This window comes from Passer domesticus, chromosome 11, assembly GCF_036417665.1.
Source record: "Passer domesticus isolate bPasDom1 chromosome 11, bPasDom1.hap1, whole genome shotgun sequence".
Lineage (NCBI taxonomy): Eukaryota > Metazoa > Chordata > Aves > Passeriformes > Passeridae > Passer > Passer domesticus.
This window is the reverse complement of record NC_087484.1, coordinates 24,201,419-24,222,014: the sequence shown is the minus strand read 5'-3', so window position 1 is coordinate 24,222,014 and position 20,596 is coordinate 24,201,419. Positions and strand designations below refer to the sequence as shown.

The 20,596-nt window shown below is 50.3% G+C and overlaps 1 protein-coding gene across 3 annotated transcripts in view; it reads right to left on the bottom strand.

The window, feature by feature from the left end:
* The window catches only part of ST6GAL1 (ST6 beta-galactoside alpha-2,6-sialyltransferase 1), a 43,543-nt gene extending 23,487 nt beyond the window's left edge, over positions 1-20,056 (bottom strand). The window contains exons 1-3 of one of the 3 annotated variants that reach the window (XM_064435866.1): positions 19,888-20,056; positions 7,015-7,150; positions 5,700-5,866 (exon numbers count right to left, since the gene is read on the bottom strand). The gene's annotated coding sequence lies outside the window, so the exon portion shown is untranslated. The remainder of the gene's footprint in view (positions 1-5,699; positions 5,867-7,014; positions 7,151-19,887) is intronic. The other 2 variants (XM_064435863.1, XM_064435867.1) reach the window with 2 other exon arrangements.
* Between the last annotated feature and the right edge of the window lie 540 nt (positions 20,057-20,596).

Below are 20,596 nucleotides of genomic sequence, written 5' to 3'. Positions count from 1 at the left end.
CAACTTTCTGCCCTCTGGTATTTAAGACATTTTATGTATGTGGGACTTTGAGAGATCTAGACAGATAATTAAAAAAAACCCCAGAAGTTACTCCCTAAAGCAGTAAAGGAAGCACCATACGTTTTTTGCATCTCCTCCATTCAGTATTGGCTCTCATACTGCCTTTTAGTACAACACGTTTCTGCAGTCTCAGAAATAGGCTGTAAGACTTAAAAAATCTCTCTGAGCCCCCCAGAGCAATGAAAGGTCCTCATCTTCTCCTACAACCAGCCAGCCCTTTGCTGGAAGATGGATGTGATGTGTGAGGGGATGGAGGGATGGGAGGGGGATGTTACTGCCAAGGGCTGGACTCCTGCCCACAAGCACACACAGCTCCTTCTGGCCACCCAGGGCCACCTGGCCACAGAGACACCAGACTTCCTCCTTCATAAAGGGAACTCTCCCACACGCAGCAGTCAGGCATCTGTCATGCCTGGAATGGATGCACCCCAGCGCAGACAAGGAGGCTGCAGAAATCCAGCAGAGATTTTCCAAGTGCTGCTGGTGGCTGCCAGCTGCTGGGGTGACACCATGCCTAACTGCTTTAGAGCAAGAGCTGTTGGGTGTTTCCAACAGCAGAGATCTCACTGAGTGCCACAACACCCCACAGTGTTACGGACCAGGAGAGGATCTGATGTCACCTCTAGCACAAGGCCATTTCTCCTTGCTGCTGAACATCCAATCCAAGCTCAAACTGGAAAAGCACGGTGCTTAAAGTTCACTGAACATTAAACAATTTGATCTGGCTCAGACCAAGTTTCAGGTTAAAAGTTACTCATTAATTTTATTTAAACAAATCTCATACCTTCACTCCAGAACACTGCTAAGAGATGAGTTTTTAGGTACTTCAGATGCGAAGCTCACACGGGAGCTGATCTCAGGTGACCCTTCATCTTCCCTTTCCTTCCTTTTCCTGCCAAAAGGATCCTTAACAGCAATGTACCTCACTCTCCTCTCCACAATCTCCCCTCCAGGTTAACAGGATGGGAACTTGGCTGCTACTATACTGTGTTGTAAGCTTCCACAGGTATCTGAAGGTAAAAAGTCCTGGATATCTCCTGACAAGAGGCACACAATTCTCCCCTCCTCATACTGTCACGCTGTATCCCCTGAGGCTAAACTGGCAGAGAATCCTCAAGCTCTGGGTATGTTGGTTAGAATAACTCCTCATGTAGGAAGAGCCACAGCACTTTAATATTAAAGCAAAGAAAAACAGCAGAGCAGCCTAGCAAAGTTGTCATAAACTATTTTAGGATTTTTAATTTGCATTTCATTGGTCTTTCTGTGGTTTTTTTGGTTTGGGGCTTTTTTCTAATTATTTTTGAAGAATCAGGCCAATTCAGCTAATGTGGTTCTGTTCCCCTGAAACATGTACTCTCTCTTGGATTTGTAACAAATACATGTACTTACATATTTACATACATAGCTTCCTCTATTTTTGAGTTCAGAAGTAATGCATTCATAATACAGTGACATTTCAGAAATAAAAGCTTTTTCATAAGCTGTCCAACACACATATAGGCCAGAGTTGTGTGTTGTCAAGGGAAATTACTTTCACATGGCATTAGCTCTGAATTTTTCTTCCTCACTCCAAAGTAACAAATATAGAAATCACTAGTTAAAATGCATCAGCCTGATGAATATTTTCTGAAGTCTGCTAGAACAGCAATTTAAGGGTATTTTCCCCAATGTACAAGGCTAAAAATTGTATGCCAGCGCTAGTTCATAGGTTCTTTATCTTGTCTGGATCTCTGTACAGCATTATCTGGAGGCATCTCAAACAGGGGAAGCACCAGTGCTTCAGAAACTTGCAAACCTCCAGTGCCATTTTCGGAAGGTCTTTAAAAGCTAACTGAACATCAGAGCTCTTTCAGAAATCCCGGCAGAATATGGCCCAAAGAGCTGAAAATCATTTACGTGCGAGCGGGGGTGGCAGAGCAGAAATCCCCCACACATTCGTCTGGAGGCGCCAGCTCCCCCAGAGCCCCGGACGCGGCCAGGGCGCTGCTGCTGCTGCTGCCGGGGCGGATGAAAGCCCCGGGCTCTGCTCTGCCCGGCCCCGGGCTCCGCTCCGCTCTCTGCCCCGGCCCCGGGCTCCGCTCCGCTCTGCCCTGCCCCGGCCCCGGGCTCCGCTCCGCGCTCCGCCCCGGCCCCGGGCTCCGCTCCGCTCGGCTCTCTGCCCCGGCCCCGGGCTCCGCTCCGCTCTGCCCTGCCCCGGCCCCGGGCTCCGCTCCGCTCTCTGCCCCGCCCCGGCCCCGGGCTCCGCTCCGCTCTCTGCCCCGCCCCGGCCCCGGGCTCCGCTCCGCTCTCTGCCCCGGCCCCGGGCTCCGCTCCGCTCTCTGCCCCGCCCCGGCCCCGGGCTCCGCTCCGCTCTCTGCCCCGGCCCCGGGCTCCGCTCGGCTCTCGGCCCCGGGCTCCGCTCGGCTCTCGGCCCCGGCCCCGGGCTCCGCTCGGCTCTCGGCCCCGGCCCCGGGCTCCGCTCGGCTCTCTGCCCCGGCCCCGGGCTCCGCTCGGCTCTCTGCCCCGGCCCCGGGCTCCGCTCGGCTCGGCTCTCTGCCCCGGCCCCGGGCTCCGCTCCGCTCTCTGCCCCGGCCCCGGGCTCCGCTCCGCTCTGCCCTGCCCCGGCCCCGGGCTCCGCTCCGCTCTCTGCCCCGGCCCCGGGCTCCGCTCCGCTCTCTGCCCCAGCCCCGGGCTCTGCCGAGCCGCAGCGCGGGCGCTGAGCGCCCATCACCACGCACGGTGGTTCGTGAAGAGCTGAGTTCAGGGTCCACGGACTCACAGCGCTGTGTGGAGCAGGGGAGGGAGGCTGGAGGTTCTACCCACTGGGTGCTTTCCAACTGTCTGCACCTCCAGGACTCTCCTCTTCCTCCTGGGAAATCTTCCCCTAAGGCCTCTCACATCCCTTCCAGCATCCACGCAGCACAAGGGGATGCCCTAATTTCTGTGGCCTTTCCCCACAGTGCAGCCGGAGCTGCCTTGCTGAGATCCTTCCACCCTCCACTAACCTTCCTTCTTGGAAGCCCTTCCCTTTTCTTCAGTTTTGGTCAGCTTTCCCCCCCTCTTCTCTCCCAGATCCACTGCATGCAATGCCTGTTCTGGGCTCATAGCCTCTGCTCACCCAGGCATTTCAGAGCTTGTGCACAAGTCCCACAAAATGCTTCAAGTGCAAAGCAGTGTCTGAGATAAGTGTCACCTGCCACAGCATGGACCTCAGCGAGAGGATAAGCCATGGGTACACAGAAAGAGAGTGAGCACCAGTGTGGAGAGAGGTCACAGAGCCACATACACCAACACGCAGCTCCTGACAGAGCTGCCCAAAACTGATAGCACTGCTGGGACTCTCTAAAGCACACATGAAACTGCAGCCAAACCAAGCAAATGGGTTCACACTGCACTTCAGCACAAGTAGAATTAACTGTGCTGTTAATCTTACACAATACCATTCCATGTGCATCATCCCATTATCCTGAAGGGAAACTATTTCAGTACATGGTTGAAGGCTTTGTTGCTGGTGTCCACTTGCCTGGACACCCACCTTGGAAAGCCACTCCTAAAGCTGGACACCACACACAAAAGCACATCCCTACCCTCTCCTCTGCCCATCCGTGTCCAAGACAAACCCTCTGCTCCAACAGGCAGGCTCTGCCCCTTTCTAAAGCAGGAGGGGGTCAGAGGCTCCCACACAGCCACAGGGAGCACTGAGCATGAAGGGGGGTGTGTGCCTATTTTTGGTTTTAGTTCCCTATTTCAGAGGAAAGTCCCTTTTCCACTTCAGATATTAACATATAATACAATGTAACTGTTGAGAAGAGGCTGGACAGGGATACAGATATTACAGACCAAATATATCCCTTTACTGGTTTTCAAATATCCATCTCCTCCAGCAGCCCTGCCATCTTGCAAATCAGGCCTAACCTAGTCTGAAACCAGACTTAGTAAGAGGGCTGGGCTTGACTGTTTGCCAAGGAAAACTGAGCATTTCAAAAGGGGCTCAAGATTTTGTTCTGGAACAAACAGAAGGTGAGTCTTCAGCGCTACCAATGCTCATTAAGAGAAAGAATATCTCCACACAAAGTTTATCTGAGCTTGAAAAGTCAGTTTGGCCTTGGGTTTCAGCTGTCCCAAAGGCAGGCACCCAATCAAAGCCAGCAGTCCCAGTCCCTGCTGCCTATCTGTGCCTTGCACATGCACGTGGATGTACCCTGTGCTCCCATGTCCACATGAGATGCAGCCACCTCACCAGCTCACCTGGCATCACACCCCCAGGCATGTCTTTGTCCAGCAAGCAGACTTCCACAGAGGAACAAGGAAGAAAACCAGAAGTAAAGAACTCTTTGTTTCTGTACAACAACCAAAACTAGAAGATTTGCAGTGGAGGATTGGCTGACCTGCTTCTTTAATCCTTTATTCTCCACCCAAATTCCACCTAACCAGAAATCAAGCTGTTTCCAGCTTAGTTTTCTTCTTTCCCCATGAAAAGAGCAGCTGCCAGAGATACCCAAGGCAAAGGGCTATGCTTTATCTTTTCTACTCACCTACCTCCAGCAGAGCATTCCCACTCCTGCCAATGCTCCCCAGGCTCCATACTGCCCTGTCTTGACCTCAGTGCAGATTTTGGCTGCTCTCTGCCCTCTTTGGGGTTAGAAGTCCAGCAGGTCCTAGGCAAGCAGGCTGCTAGAACTCCACCACCCTTGCCCAAGTGTTAGAGTTTGTAATGCTAAAGGTAACACAACCCTGGGAGAGAGAAGTGCTGCTCAGCCAGAAAGTAAGAAAGGGTGCTGCATTTTCCATATTGAAGATCAGGTTTTAAGTGGAGGAGAGGACATTAGCATGTTTCCAGCAGAAGAGGAACTAAGGAGCAACAGCTGGCATTCTTGATGCCAGCAAGTTAAATATTTAGAGAAGCAGCTATACAATGAGGTCCTCCCAAACCTTCTTCACACATGAAAAGAGCCATAAACCCAATACTTACATTTGCAGTTGCTTCTAAAAGTGTTTCCTAGCAAGTTAGCTTTTCCACACATGAGATAAAAAGGGAGGTCCCAGCATCAGCAACACTCACTGCAATGGCTCACATGATGCTCGTCATCCTCAAGGGCAACAGCCAAAGGACTGCAGTGCTATGATAAGGGGCAGGATGCCAGTGGGGAAGGGTGACAGGAAAAGTACTGGCACCACCAACAGAAGCACTCCAGGCATGATCAGCAGAGGTCAGCTTGTAAGTAGGCAGCTAATTACTCTAACCTAGAGCCAAAGGCAATGTCCCCAAAGGGCTTCTAGGGAAAGCTTTACCAAAATGAGCCCCAGTACACACATCTCATTCATTTTATGCAAGTCAGAATAAACACTGGATATCAGACTCTTATCTCTGGCACACAACCAATACATGGCAGCTTCTACAAGGGCTCCCACAAGAAGCAGAATAAATGTCTTATTTTGCTTTAAAAGACAAATATAGGATAGTTGCTAAGGGAGTAGCAGGGAACCCTCCCTGTTTTCTTTACTATCCTTCCAGATGGTAACACAGGATCGCCCCAATGCAAGGAGCCGTGCCTCAATGTATGTGGCCTTGTCACACTGACAGTCCTGCCCTTGCTGCAGACACATGGAAGTGATAAAAGGGGCAGGGAAAAAATAAGATTAAGAGCCATGGTCATCACCTTCATCTCCAGGTTCCTTTGCTGTCCACAGAGGTTCCTGTCAACCCCTTCCAGGAAGCAGCAGATTGCCAGGTAAGAGCTGTAGGAAACGCCACCACAGGCAGCACATCTGTGCTCTCCATGCAATTCTTCATGCTCCCATGTCCCTTTTAATTGAGTCCTCTAGCCTAGGAAAGAAATTAGGGTGAAGATGTCAGACAGCCGCATCAGACTGATCAGAAAGGAGACTACAACCACCAGCCAAGACCACCCAGCAAATCAGCAGTGGCACAGAAACACCCAGAGCATGCAGATAGTGCTGTGTCCACACTGTGTGCCCTGCAAAGGCCAACAATCAAGCTGCTGACACCTTGAAACATTACTTGAGTAAAACATCACACATAGCCTTGTTCTGAAGGCAAAATTTTCTGGTGAACACCTGCTGGCTGCAGAACTCACCAGAGTCTAATGCCAGGAGCCAGGGTGAGCTGGTAATGCTGACATCAGGGCAGAAGAACTCACCCTTAGTTCTGGAGCTACAGGTCCCTAAGGAGATCTTAAGAACACAGCCTGTACAAAAACATTTTCAAGGCCCTTCAAGGATCCCTCTCCCAATGAACCACCCACAGCAAAACCTACTGCTTACTCTAACACAACAGAACAGGGAAGCACTGCAATTACCTGGTGACCCTTGCTGAAAACACAAAAGAGCCTTTACAGAGTTTATGTTCCTAACCTCTCCCCTACTGCTGACAGAAACTCTGTGTAACTGGAGCACATGTCCTAAAATCCTCTTAAACAAGATATTAATCACAAGACTGTTTAGCAAGCAGGAGCACACAGTCCACTTGAGGAAACACTGCCTCCCATAATTATCCTGCCCTGGGCACATTTCCAGTGTATGTGCACAGCCTGGCATATGCTCCACCTCGAGTCCAGCAGCTCAGCTCTCTGCTCTCAGTAGGGACCCCAAGCACTCAGCTCAGTAAGAGGTCCCAATATGTCCACATCCCAAATTACTGCCAGCTGGAGCCATCCAAGGGACCCTAACCCACAGCAGCACACCACAGCAGGGGAAACAGAGCAGTGGGAAAAAGGTAAGCTTAGGCTGTACACATTTTGTGTGATGAAGAAAAGAAGGAAGATGGGGAAAAAGAGAGGTAAAAAACAAGAAAGGAGGAATATATTAAAAAGAGGGGTGCTGCCCATGCAAAGAGACATTGGCACACAATGTCCCACCTCACAGGCTGGTGAGGTTTCCTGCCAGGTGAGAGAGAGTGAAGCTAGAAGGATACTTGAGGGTTAGGTCCAAAGGGAAAACACCAGAAACAGCTACCTGCTAGACATTCTTGGTGTCTGCCAGCCTGCAGCAGTACCCCAGCATAGCTGCACCTTTGAGAAGCACTTCACTGAGCACGGGGTCAGCCATCACAAGAAGTGAGGAAATGTGCACAGGCAGATCCCCGGGACAGCTGTAAGGCAGCCCAAGAAGGCTGGATGAGTAATGGTGAGCCAGAGCCCCAGCACTTTCACATGCCAGCCTAGGAAGTCCCCAGCCTGCAAGCTCAGCAGGATCCCCTTGCTGCAGGCTGTGTCACACCAGCCTTTGTGGCCTGCAGAAAGGGTGCATTTAAGTGAGAAAATGATGCAAAGGGGAGATAAAAGGGATGGAGAGAAGCACAGACAACCAAACAAGGCCAGCACACTGGTTGTCCAGCCAGGCAGTTCTTCAGGGGCAGCAGTTTTACAAACATACAACAATCCACACCTGGCTACCTGCTGCCTGCTGAAGTCTTGCCTTTAATACATGACTGGAAAATGAGCCCAGAGATGCCACCAGAGGCAATGCAACTTCTGCTGTGGCAGAGCCTGGGCACCCACAGGGCTGCAAGAGGAAGCACAGCAGCCAGGCTGGGGCCAAGGGAGCTTCCCAGCCATCCACCCACTCCTTCCTGCTAACAGGGCAAAATGCTCAAAAATATTCACCAGCACCTCTGGGAGGCAAAAGGATCAAGGGGACATGTGCCCCTGAGCAAAGCAGGCCAGAAGAGTGCCAGCTCAGGAGCACTGAGAGCCCAGCACCTGCCAGATGTGCACAGAGCCACCAGCTGCAAGGTGGGCACAGTCCCTTGGCACAGCTTGAATTCTCAGCACTAGTTCTGAAAGCCATGAGCACAAGAGTAATCAGACCTCCTTGCCTTCTGGTCAACCAAAAGAATTTGAGGAATTCATCAACACAACATTTCTACATGGCAAGTTTAACCATCAGGAAAACAAGCAGATAATTACTAAAAGAGGCAAAAGCTTGAAAGATGACAAGGTTAACTAGGGGCCTAAAATTACCCCCAAATTCAGAACAATGTAAGAGTCTTCATTAATTTATCATTAATTCTTCTTCCCTCCTAAGACAGAGGATCTATATGGAAAGATCCTGGAGAGTGCTGTAAATTAAGTACCAGCCCAGAGTTTGTCTGCCTGAAGGGATTTAATACACTCTAGTAACATCCAGGCTCCATTGTGACAGGTCTGTGCACTAACAGCCAGTAATCACCAGACTGTGGGACCAGGAGGAGGAGGCAACAGCCTCCTCTGTCATTCAGCATCCCTCCCACAAGTCAGACTTGTGACTTATCTTTTTTCTATGAGTGAGGAATTATTTCTCCTTCCCACCTTACCAGCTACAGAGTTTAAGCAATAGTCTGATGGATGCTTTGGCAGAGAAAAACATCCTGCTGTCTGTCATCTTGTAAAAGAAATGGTATTTGTTTATGGCTTAATTGTTAATGCTGATTCATCCCAAAGCCAGAAATCTTGCAACCACAACTCTTCCAGAATGCAATAAGCAAAGCCCTGCCAGTCAGGTTAATCACAGTTAAATGGAAAATCATTAAAGCCTCTGCAGAGCAGAGTACCAGCCAGGAATGCCCCCAGGCCCCAGAGCACAGAGGCTCAGATGGGGGCCAGCATGGCTGGGAGGGCACAGAGACACAAACAATGCCACCACTGGCAGGGACAGCAGTACCCTCTGATCACATTTGTCAGATGAGAAAATGTGAGGAACCAAGAAGCCACAATGGAGTAGGTCTACCAGACACAGGGGAGCAGGATGTGAAACCCAGACATCACAGACCAGAAGTGGAAGGGGATGCTGAAGAGCTTCAGACCAGGACTGGCAGATGAAAACCACTAAGACAAGGACTGGAAGGCAGGCTGGGAACAAGCCTGAAGAGAAGCACTGACTGGAGCAAAGAAATACCTGCTCTCAGGCCACTGGCAGAGCCCACGGGTCCCCTGGTTGCTGGTGTCAACCAGCCAACAAATCCAACAACACTGCACAGCCCAGCCTCCCCACCGAGGCTCCACAGGGAGGACAATGTTTCACTAGCACTGCCTGGCCATGATTCAAGCAGGATGAGCCTGTGTGGGGGACAGCCCAGCCCTCTCCTCTCTCTGTAAAACACACAAAAAAGACCTAGTCCTGCCCCTCATTTTGTCACAGCATACTCCTTTCACACAGCAGAAGCGCTCCCTGAACAACAGTGCTGAAATAACCTTCTACCTGGGTGGGGTTTTTTCCAGCAGATTTTTTTTTTTTTTTTTTAAGGTGTAGTAAATAAGGTACAAAAGCCAGATAAAGTCTCAGGAGAGGCAAACCAAAGTTGACATGAAAGTGATTCCTGCCTTGTGTCTTTTACAGCTGCCATGAAATCAAACAAACCTTAAACTTCTCCTATCTTTTGTTGCCAGACCCTGGCAGAAGGACAGACCCACGATGAGCTCTGCACATGGTCTGAACTCCCAGCCACAGAACCACACTTCATGAGAAATTAAGAGGAGAGAATTCCTGGAAGCTTCCCTGAAGAGCACCCAGAATTGGCCGAGTAGCCTGTGCGTGCCTCAGCTCCCCACTTACAGAGCTGCTTTCCCACAAACACACCACGAACTGCAGCTGCTCAGACATTTATGGGCAGCACCACGAAGGAGCCATTGGACAACTCGTGTTTCTGTTCTTGGGGCAGGGCTTAAGCACACAAGCACAACCTCAGAGCTGCAAAAAGGAAAATGAAAACCCCACTTAACAAGTACAAATATAGATCAATGATGCACAGAGAGCAAGGCAGCATCAAGCCAAGCAGCAACTGTGGAGCCACACAACCAGAACCTGCAGGGCACAGAGGTCAGATCTGGGCTGCATCACTCAGCTTTTTTATCTTGCCTTCTGAGAGCCTGGCTTTGCAACCCCTTCTGTATTTCCAGAGAAAATACAGAAGTCCTTTCACTTTCATTAAAGACCTATTCTCTTTCATTAAAGCAAGTTCTAGGACAAGTCAAGGGCTACTGCAGACCACCGGCAATTAATTCTATAGTTGGCAGCTTGTGCTTAAACAGAAGAATGATCATCATCTCAGAGGAACTGGCTCTGTGCAAATACTGTAACTTCAGCAGCAGCACAGAAGAGCAAGAAAGCCCAAACCATCCCTTCTCAGAAGAGAGGCCTGGGAACCAAGAACACAGAGAGCAGCAAAGGCACTCGGGCAGTGCCTTAGTCAGGGATCTGAGACTGATGTGATCACTGCTGCCAGACCTCAACCTCTGCTACCCAGAACAGGAGGAGGAATTGAAAAACTAGTTACTGATTGCTAGGCTGGCCACAGGCCTGGGGAAAGACAGACACAATTAGCAGGACATCACCGGGATACCCTAGAGAGGAAACCCCTTGCTGCTGGCCTTTGCTCCCAGGAACAGAACCTCACCTGTTGCAAGGCAAGCTGAAGCAGGACGTGGTCTCCCCCATGCCTCCAGGATAAGGTGCAGCCAAAGGGACACTGCCAAGCCCTGCAGCCACAGCTCAAGCAGGAGCCACGCCACGGCAAAAGATGACCAGTGCAAGTCATGGATGATCCAACCTCTCACCCAGCCACAGCCCCATCCCAGCAATGCCCCAGCAGGATCCTTTTCCCATACCTACCAACTTTGTCACTGCTTTCCCCAGGTACTGCAAAGACCAATATTTCCATTTCAAACCCATCTTGCTCAAGATGAACTGAACTTTCTTGAGCCTCCTCCCCAAACCAGAAGCAAAGAATCTCTTTCTCCAGTGAGCAACACCAACTTAGCTTCTCCACAGGCCTTTTTTAAGGGGGTAGTTATTGCAGCTCATCTGCTCTGAACCATTACACCTACTTTTTGACACAAACACACAGCTAATAGTCTCCTGGTAACTGGCTATAAAAAAAATCATTACAACTACTGATAACACCAACAGCTAAATTCAATTTTGTGAAAAATAATACATGCAACTACAGAGAAAAGAGGCAGAATGTATTTGGATATTTGGACATTTGGAGAGTGGGTAGGGGTTTTCACAGTGGTATTTTTGGTTTTGGGTTTTTTTTTTCCCCAAGAGTTTGTTTTCATGAAACCTAAGAGAAAAAGCCAAGGATGTGGGAGGACTAAAAGATGCTCAAGGACCAGAGAGACTGAAAGCTGTCTAAGAGATGGCTGCTTAGGAATCTGGCAGGAACTGAAGGGGGCTACAAGGAGCAATACCAGAAGGATGAGAAGACTTCTAGGAGCATATGGCTAGCCAGGAATTTGGACAAAAGAATACTCCAAAACAACTTCAAGTCTGTGAGACACAGCATTAAAATGCTCCTGTGGGGTAATGTCAGATGAGGGGAAGCAGAATATGATCACCTTCTCACACAGCCTGAGTTCTTCACTTCAGAAAAACAGCCAGTGCTGGAAAAAGTAAGCCACAAACACAGCCTGTGGTTACTGAAACACTGGCAGGTGGGCTCAGGGCAGCCACGGTGGTTCACACTCTCCAGAAGCCATCACCACCTTCCTGCAGTCTCCAGCACCAGCTGGCCAAGAACAGCACAGGCACCAGGGGAATGTGGGGGGCTGGCAACACACTCACAGCTGCCCCCCTCACTTACTGCGAGCCCTGCGTAGCGTTTAACCACACCCCACGTTTGTTTTCCTCCAGATTAGGGAGTTACAGCAACCAGGAGAAATCCACATGGGTAGAAGGCGGGAAGGAAGACCAGAGAAGTTCTGACAGCAGCAAGTGGCTCGATGAGCTCAGCCCCATCTGCTCCCGGCCGAGGTGCTGAGACAGCTCCGGCACACGGACGGGCTGAGCAGGACTGAGCAGGACTGAGCCAGGACTGAGCCAGGACTGAGCCAGGACAAGCTGGAACACACAGCGAGGACAGAGCCGGCCCTTTCCTGCCCCCCAGCCTCGGAGCAGACACCCCATTGAGGCAGGGTGTTTCTGTCCTTGGTTCACACTCAGGACACGACCTTCATGCCTCAGAACACCTCACAGATGTGAATTCAGCTCTGGCAGCAGCAAGAAAAAGTTTAGGTGCACAATTAAGCATCTGCAGCATCACCTGCAGGGTTTGACTTGCTGTCCTCACCCAGCGTTAAACTTCAGCTCAGAGGTTGCAAAGGAACAGTGGCGGGGGGGAAGGCATTTCTGCAACACCTCAGATAAGGAAGGCTTCCAGAGTGTTGTCTGCATGAAGACAGATGGGAAAAATCAAGCCAAATTAGTGCCAGAAATTAATTTTAAAAGTATGAGCTAATATGCATTACTGACCTTGGCACACTCCCACATCTGTAGCCATGGTAAGCTTAAATTTCCTTCATTTCCATTCACTTCCAGCATGAACTAAACTAATTTCAATTAAGAGGGTCCAGGCTGAAACTTAGCACCATTTCTGACATCAAATTTTCTAACCATTCCTTAATTAACCTCTCTGAATTTTTCTCCTTAGATTGCAAGCATATGATTATCTGTCTAATTAGACAATTCATCCATGCATATCTAATAAATAGTTACCCAAGTGCACTCCCCTAATAACTAGGCAAACTTCTTAACCTTGGAACATGTAGTTCATCTGAAAGAGACAGGTCTTTTGCAAAGTGATTTACAAGGTGGTAAGAAGTTTCCAAAATTGAGAGTGGAAAGGGAGAGGGGAGCGGTATCTCGCTTGAAAATTAATTTGACTGTTACCCCAGGTGCAGGCTTTAAGGAGCTCACTTCAATTTTTTAACACGCACTTCTAACCACATTTGAAATTGCTGAGCCACATCCACAGAACCTAAAATAATTGCCACTCCACACCCACACTATGTTATAAAAAATGAAACAGAAGATACAAGTAACAACTGCTCTGAAAATCAGCAGCTAAATCTACAGAAAGTTACACGGCATCCACGGTTCCCGCACCTCTGCGCTCTGCTCAGACCCTCTGGTAAAGCAGGCAGCCTGGCAGTGCTCCCTGCACACAGCTCAGGGAGCCACTGCCCACTCCAAGGCTCCACCACCTTTTCATATCTTTTCAATCCTTTTCAATCCACAGGCAGCTGCTCAGTCCGCAGGAGTCCAGACAGCTGTTCTTTAAACAAGCATGAAATTAAATCTGAAGAGCCTAAAAATGCCAGTGATCCCTCACTTTGTCCCGTTAGCAGAAAGTCTGCCTGACCCATCACACAAGACATTCCAGCCACCACTCTTCCTTCCTGTCTGACGGGGGACTCCCATATCTCTAAAAATACCCTTTCAAGTCACAGGCACAAGCAACACTTATTTCTACCAATTCCATTTTTGCCTTTGGGAATCCCCCCGGGCCAAATGAAGCCTGCCCCTGCAGCATTTGTTGGAAGCAAGTCATAACACATCCCTTCCTGGGGAGGAGGTTTCCCTCCATAATGGACTCTGTTCAGAAAAGTGCAAGGTAGCTCCCTAGGCAGCTACAGACTTCACACAATAAATGTTAGCAAGCTCTGGAACAAATTTGTTAACCAGTCACTCTGATGATCTTCCCAAGAAAGCAACACTCTGATGGACATAAGCATTTGTGAAAAGTGGATTTCAAGACTGCAAGAATGGCTGTTAATAAGAAACAAGCTTCACATTCACAGACACCATCATCTGGATGACAGCAAAACCCATCCAGCACCTTCCAGACTCTCATAAAACATATAAAGTATTCATCAGACCTGCCTGTGAAATACCAGCCCAGAGGAGCCTGAACACAACTTTTCCATCTTGGCTACATTTCTGCTAATGGACCTCACTTGCAAAGTGCCCAACTCCCTGACAATTATTGACACTGAAGCTCTGCTGGAGAAGGACAAATATAAATCTATATAAAAATGTAAGCAACCCCCAAAAAAAAAAAAAAAAGTAGCACAGAATCATCATAGAAGATTTTGGGTTGGAAGAGACCTGAAAGCTCATCTTGTTCCACCCCTGCCATGGTCAGGGACACCTTGCACTATCCCAGGTTGCTCCAGCCCTGTTCAGCCTGGCCTGGGACACTTCCAGGGATCCAGGGGCAGCCACAGCTTCTCTGGCACCCTGTGCCAGGGTCTCATCAGAAGAATTTCTTCTAATATCCAGTCTGAACTTACTCTCTGCCAGTCTGAAGCCATTCCTCCTTGTCCTGTCCCTCCAGGCTCCTGTAACAAGTCCCTCTCCCCCTTTCCTGCAGGCTCCTTCAGGCACTGGAAGGCCACAGTGAGGTCACCCTGATCCCTTCTCTCCTCCAGGCTCAGCACTCCCAGTTCTCTCAGCCTTTCCTCACAGGAGAGTTGCTCCATCCCTCCAATAATCCTGGTGGCCTCTTCTGGACCTGCTCCAAGAGTCCAGTGTCCTTCCTGTGCTGGGGACCCCAGACCAGGTGGGTGCAGCCCTCCAGGTGGGGTCTTGTGAGACCAACAGGGAGATTTTATCCCAACAATTACGATTTGTACATCTAAATTTTTCATTTCCTTAGGACCCCTTGCAAGCACAAAGAATGGCAGGAACACAGTCAGGTCACAGGAATAATCAAGAATTAATACAGTGATCATCCATCCCTGGACCAAAGTAAAATCCTGAATTTAGGAAGAACTAAACTGTGAGGGAAGGAGACAAAAACAAAAACCAACCAAATAAATAAACTTGAACCCAACTTAGTTAATAAAGGATCACACCCAAATTTTCAGTCTTGCAAGGCAATGCAGCTCACAGCATGAAGACATCTTCTCAGAAGTTTTTTATTAATTTATTAGTTTAAGATATAAACTAATTGCTTCTGGGATGCTCTGTGCCTTCAGAACAGAGCAGGTCAGACAGAGCTCTGCTTGCAGCCTTTCCTAAAGATTCTGCCTTACAAACAAATTTAGAACAAAAAACTCATTACTCTGATGTTTTACATTAAATGTTATTTCAAGGTGAAAGCAGGTCCTTGAGATTACCAGGGGAAAACCAGGAGCACAGATGTCTTTTAGTCCCAGGAGATCCATTTTAGAAAGCTGTCATTGCTGCACAACTGCCATGGTATTTTCTACTGTCATTCCATCCTAGTGAGGGTCATCACACTCTCCCCACACATTTGGGACTCTGCTGGCACACACAGGGTATCTGGCAGAAAATCCAGTGAAGACAGGTTGATTGGAGCCCCTCTGATTTCCTAATCAGCAAACACTGTACCACAAAGTACAGTATATGCTGCAATGCATATTAAAAAATTAATCACTGCTGTCAACAACTCTTATTTTTCTGCAAGATTTTACAGCTGAAAATCCAAACTACTGCAGCCACTGTAAGCAGAGTGGATGCAATATTAAAGAAGGGAGTATTAGCTTGTGTCCAGCTTCCAACAGCCCCAGGAGTCCCAGGCACAAGCTGGGCTCTGTGACAAACACGCCTGCCAGTGCACAGGGATCAGTGTGGGATGCACAGACAGACAGACAGGCAGGCATCCTGTGCTGGGGGCATTTGGGTTCTCCACTGCCACAGCAGCACTGAGGTACCAGGAGCAGCTTTGCTCAGCTCATTTTCAGTAGCTGCCAGTTCCCAGAGCTAACACACATCAGGAGCACAGAGAAACAGCACAGTCTGGCACGGAGCTCCCTTCTGCCTGTACAGACAAACCATCCCCAGGCACAGGAGACAAGGTAGAAAAGCAGAGGCCTCCCTGAATTTCAGCATAGTGCTGTTAGAAGGTGAGCTATTATGTGCAGAGTTTCCAATCTCACAAACAGACCTTTTTATTTTAGCTATTTATAGAAAAAGAAACTGCAAGATGCTGTGCTGCAGCTTTCCAAACCAACCTCTGTTTGAGAGCGGAGGTTGTGGGAACTTGTGAGCAGCACACCACAAACATTGAAGTCCCCTGGATGACTTGGTGGTAGAGCTCTTAATTTCAGAGACACTCTAAGCCAAACATCCCAGGCAAATGCATGACCTTCCAAATGCTCAGAGGGACCAGCAAACCCAGCTAGACAAAGGCACTCCCTGGAACCTGCTGAGACAAAAAACCACAAGGCAGACCTCCTCTGTTCTGGTTTCACAGAAGAGCTCCTGGACACCCATAGAGCTCCATACAGAAGATCTGCAGGTGAACATGCTGCTGTACACACACACTCCACCCAGCAGGACCTGCACCATGGCCCAGGCTACTGGTACGTGCTGGGAAGCACACACACACACACCAGTACATGCACTTCTCGTTGCTCCCCAGCATCCTTCCAACCAAAGAATCTATCCTGCAGAGCTGGAATCATAACGACAGGTAGCAACGGGCTTAAGTGCTGCCCTAAATCAGCCAAGTCACAGCTTTGCAGACACTGTTCTGGACCCTCCTTATCGTCATTGTTCACCTTGTCGCTCTGGGAATCAGCAGGAAAACTCATCTGCAAGTGGAACCAGCAGATGTGCATTCATATTCAGTGCCATCAGTGACCCACGGGGAGAGATGTTATAGAAGCTTTGGATTCACAGCTCACCAAAGGCTGAGCTACAGCACACATTCAGAAAGGCAATAAACCTTCATTTTTACTTACAACCAAGTGGCTCAAACATGCATGTTTTTCCAAGGTTTTTAATCACACAAGTGATTAGAGGATCTGATAACAATGATCCCCGCTGGCTTGACATCTAAGAGCACTTTATACAGAAAGCATCTCATTTCATCTTCTAGTTTTTTTATCAGCACAATTATAATTAAAAGAACATTCAAAGGAACCACTTGTATCTCATACTTCATTGACAAGTTAACCAGTGAAACAACACAGACTTCAAGCACATCTGAAGCCACCAGGAAAGTTCTTCAAACGTGAACATGTCCAGCCACTGGGCCACCTCACACTGGGAAGCAAACTGTAACTGCTTCACCAAGCTGTCCTTGGTGAAGCAGTTACAGTGAAAGCTGTAATATGTAGGTCAGCGTTCTAAGAAGGGCTGTGACTAAGACAAAGTATCAGATTGATTCATAATGCTCTCTGATTGCTAATCCTGTGCAGAATTGTGATTTACATCCCGCTTCCAAAATCTGAGGGCTACAGAAAAGGTCTGGATACTTTGAAAAATATCATCAAAATAATTCTGTCAGACCTATTACAGTGATCTTTACCAATGTTGAGTAGAGCACAGGAAAACGACATTTTCACCGGCGGCTGTGCACACCACTGAACCTCTCCTGTGGAAAGGGATGAGGATCATGACTGCAGCAGCACTTCTGCCCTTCCAAAAGCTGCCAGTGCAACAGGTTAAGGGTGTGAGGAGCAGCCCTGGCAGTCAAAGAACTTGAGTTCAATCATGCCCTCCATACCAGTCCGCCTGAGAGCAAAGGGCAGCACAACCTGGCCCACTACCACCCCTGGCTGGTTCCCCCAGCCCAGAGCAGGACAGGAGCTGGGTGGGACTGTGCTGAGGTTGAGGTGTCTGTGCAGGTGCTGGGGACTCACCCCTGGGTGCAGGGGTCCCTTCAGCACCCACCTGTCCTCTGACAGAGCCACAGGGACACGAACCTCTGAATGCACAGCAGGCAGCTCCTCTGCAGCCCTGTCTCAAGGACAGTTAGGAACAGAACACTACTGGCTGCATCTGCTCTGCCCTTTGTTAGACCACCCCTGCCCACCTCACACTGGCACCTCTAACTCCTCTCATGCATTTCCAGGTCCTGCAGGAGATGGCTCTGCCAGCAGTCACTGCAAAACAAGATTTAAGTACTCACCTATTTTGTCCCTAGAAAACTAGGTCTCCATGAGCAATGATACACCTGCATTTCCACTCTTTGGTTTTAACCAAGTCACAGAGCACACAAACAGCAGCCACCAGAGTGGCAGTCTGCTCAAAGCCACATCAGCAAATATTTTTGTGTCCAGGAATTAAGTAGATATGGTCAGATATCTCTCTTTTCTGAAACCTAACCTCACATTTGCTGCCAGCAGGAGACACATATGCACCCAGCTGAGCACTGCTGTTCCAGTGATAATGGGGCAGCTCACTAATGTGAGCATCTCCATTTTCAGGCCATACACCATTTTTGCCAGAGGACCCCACAGTGTTCCCACTACACCCACAAAACACAGCTCCTTCCACTTATTTAGCTTACCTAAGAAAAGCAACCATTGAATGAGAGAAGAAAAGCAGAGGATAGATTTATCTGGAGCCAAGCTGCAGCCTTGCACAGCTGTCCTGTCCCCAACATTGACAGAGCACACAGCTTGGCACTACAGAGCTGTTCATCCCTACAGCACCATCACCAAACCAAGTTATTTGCTGAACCAGAAGAAAACAAATTATTTGTCTCAACTCAGCAGCTGCATCACCTCCAGAGCAGTGGTTCATGCCCAGGTGAGATGATCAGCTGCCCAAAGCAGACCTGGGGATAGGCTGCTTGCCCTCTGAGATCCCCACATGGGTTCACTCCAGCCCCCCAGGCCCTCACTCTCCCACAGGAACTGCAGCTAACAGGAAAAGTCTGCCTCATTAGACACTCTTGGCCTCTGTCCCAGGGGCCTTTTGGGGAAGATTTTTCCTGCTAATATTCTTCCTCCTGGGGAAGATTTAGCATCACTCATATCTATATGAGCTCCTCAGACATTTGGAGCTCCACCTAAACCATCCCTGACACAGTGATCCAGGGCACTGTGATGAAACACAAGGGATGAGAGTTTGTATTTTGTCCTGGATACCAGGAGATGAGGAGGACTTTCCAAGATGCTCTACCAAGGTCAGTATAATACTCAGCTGAGGACACAAAGCTCTCCTTCTCCCCCTCAGAAACACACTTTATGCACACTTACCCCCTTCTGCTGGGGTCTCCTTCCACTGACTCCCCTCTGAGAGCAGGAGGATGATGCAGCCTTGCATCATATCATTCCCATCTATTTAAAGTTATCCCAGCTCAGAAAAAGTACTCCAGGTTAGCTACCAGTCTTCAGGCAAGTGCAGTCCTGAGAGTGTGCCACTAAAGGAGGAGTCACACAGAGAGTTAGACTCATTCCTCACACATTAATAGGCAGCTCTGGTTTCTCACTCACTCACAGCCAAGAAAATCTCCTGCTACATCCAGCTGCTCTGCCATGGCACCTTTCCCCTTGCAGATATTTGTTTTGACACTGTCAGTGATTAGATCCAGTTGCAGCAAGCAGATATGGAAACAGCATAAAGCAGCAGCAGCTCCCATTCCTTCAGCCCCTGGTCCCCATTCACTGCCCTGATTAACCGGGGCTCATAAACGCAGGAACAGAGATTTGCCCTGAAAGACCAGTACATGGCAGCACAAAAAACACGCTACACATTATTTATTCTCTCTGCAGCCTGAACTGCTGTGCGCTAGTAGAGACGAATGCAGCCACTTCTAAAATTACTCACAGATTAAATCCCTTGCTACTGGCGGGTACTGGGAGTGGCGGGTCCCCGGGGCTGACCCGGGCCAGCAGGGATCTGTCAAATTCCGGCAAGGGCGCGCACAGGGCGGAGGCAGGCGGGGGCCGGGGTCTGCCTCATCTCCCCGGAGCCGCCACCGGGCGGGCTCCGCAGCCACCGGCACTTCTGTGCAGCGGGGAGAGCGGCCGGAGCAGGGGGACAGGCAGCCCGGCAGCCGCCGCCACACACATCTGCCGCTCTCACAACTTTATACTGATGGGGCTATAAACATAAATAGTAAGACATAACAAAAGTTACGCCGCAGCGGAGCTGGCGCTCATCCGCCTCACGCTGCCCGCCCGAGCGCACTCACAGCCGGGGGCCGCCTCACGCCGCAGCCGAGACCCCCGAGCGCGGCACGGCACGGCACGGCACGGCCCTTCCCGCCCTCCTGCGGCACCTGCGACCCCGCGGCCCCTCAGCCCTCGCCCCCCGCCGCCCCTCGATGGCTCCTTCGCCGCCAGCCCGGCCCCGCTGCCCCGCACTCACCGCCGGCCCCTCACTCGCGGCCGCCGCCCGCCTTTGTTGCCGCCGCGGCCGAGGCGTTTAAGGCGCTGAGGCGAGGGGAGGCGGGGCCGCCAGCCCGGCTGCTCGGCGGGCACGGGGCATCCTCCTCGCCCTCCTCATCCTCCGCCCCTCGCGGCACTGCTGCGGGGAGGAGGAGCGGCTGCCCGGCAGCGACAGCCCCGAGCCCGGCCCGGGGAGAGCAGCAGCCCCAGCCCCGGCCGAGGGGGTGCTCGGTGCCGCACACCCGGCAGCAGCCTCGGTGGGAGCCCCAGAGCCGGCCCTGCCCGCCTGCCTCGGGGAGCTCCGTGTGCAAGGGCACAAAGAGCGATCGTGCCCCGTTACCGACACGGCCGAGGTGCCATCTAACTCCATCGCTGTGGGCTCCTTTCGAATTTGCACTGCAGATACATCAATAGCTCACTAGCGAGCCGCAGGCAGCTTCCCCCAGCACCTATTTCAGCGCTGCCCAGGGAGAGCCCTCCGGGCCCTGCCTCCTTCAGGGCACCCCCTGCCCCCCCAGGGATGCCCACAGCGTGGAAAGTGGGGCACATGGCTGCTGCCTGCCTGCAGCTGGCTGTGCCTTAAACTACTTTTGGCCTCTTCTCTGTCAAGCACAAGCACAAGCAGGGATTAGTGTGTGCAATACATTTTGCCAAGCTATGTACTAATCAGGGTCCAGGCAAGGCAACCT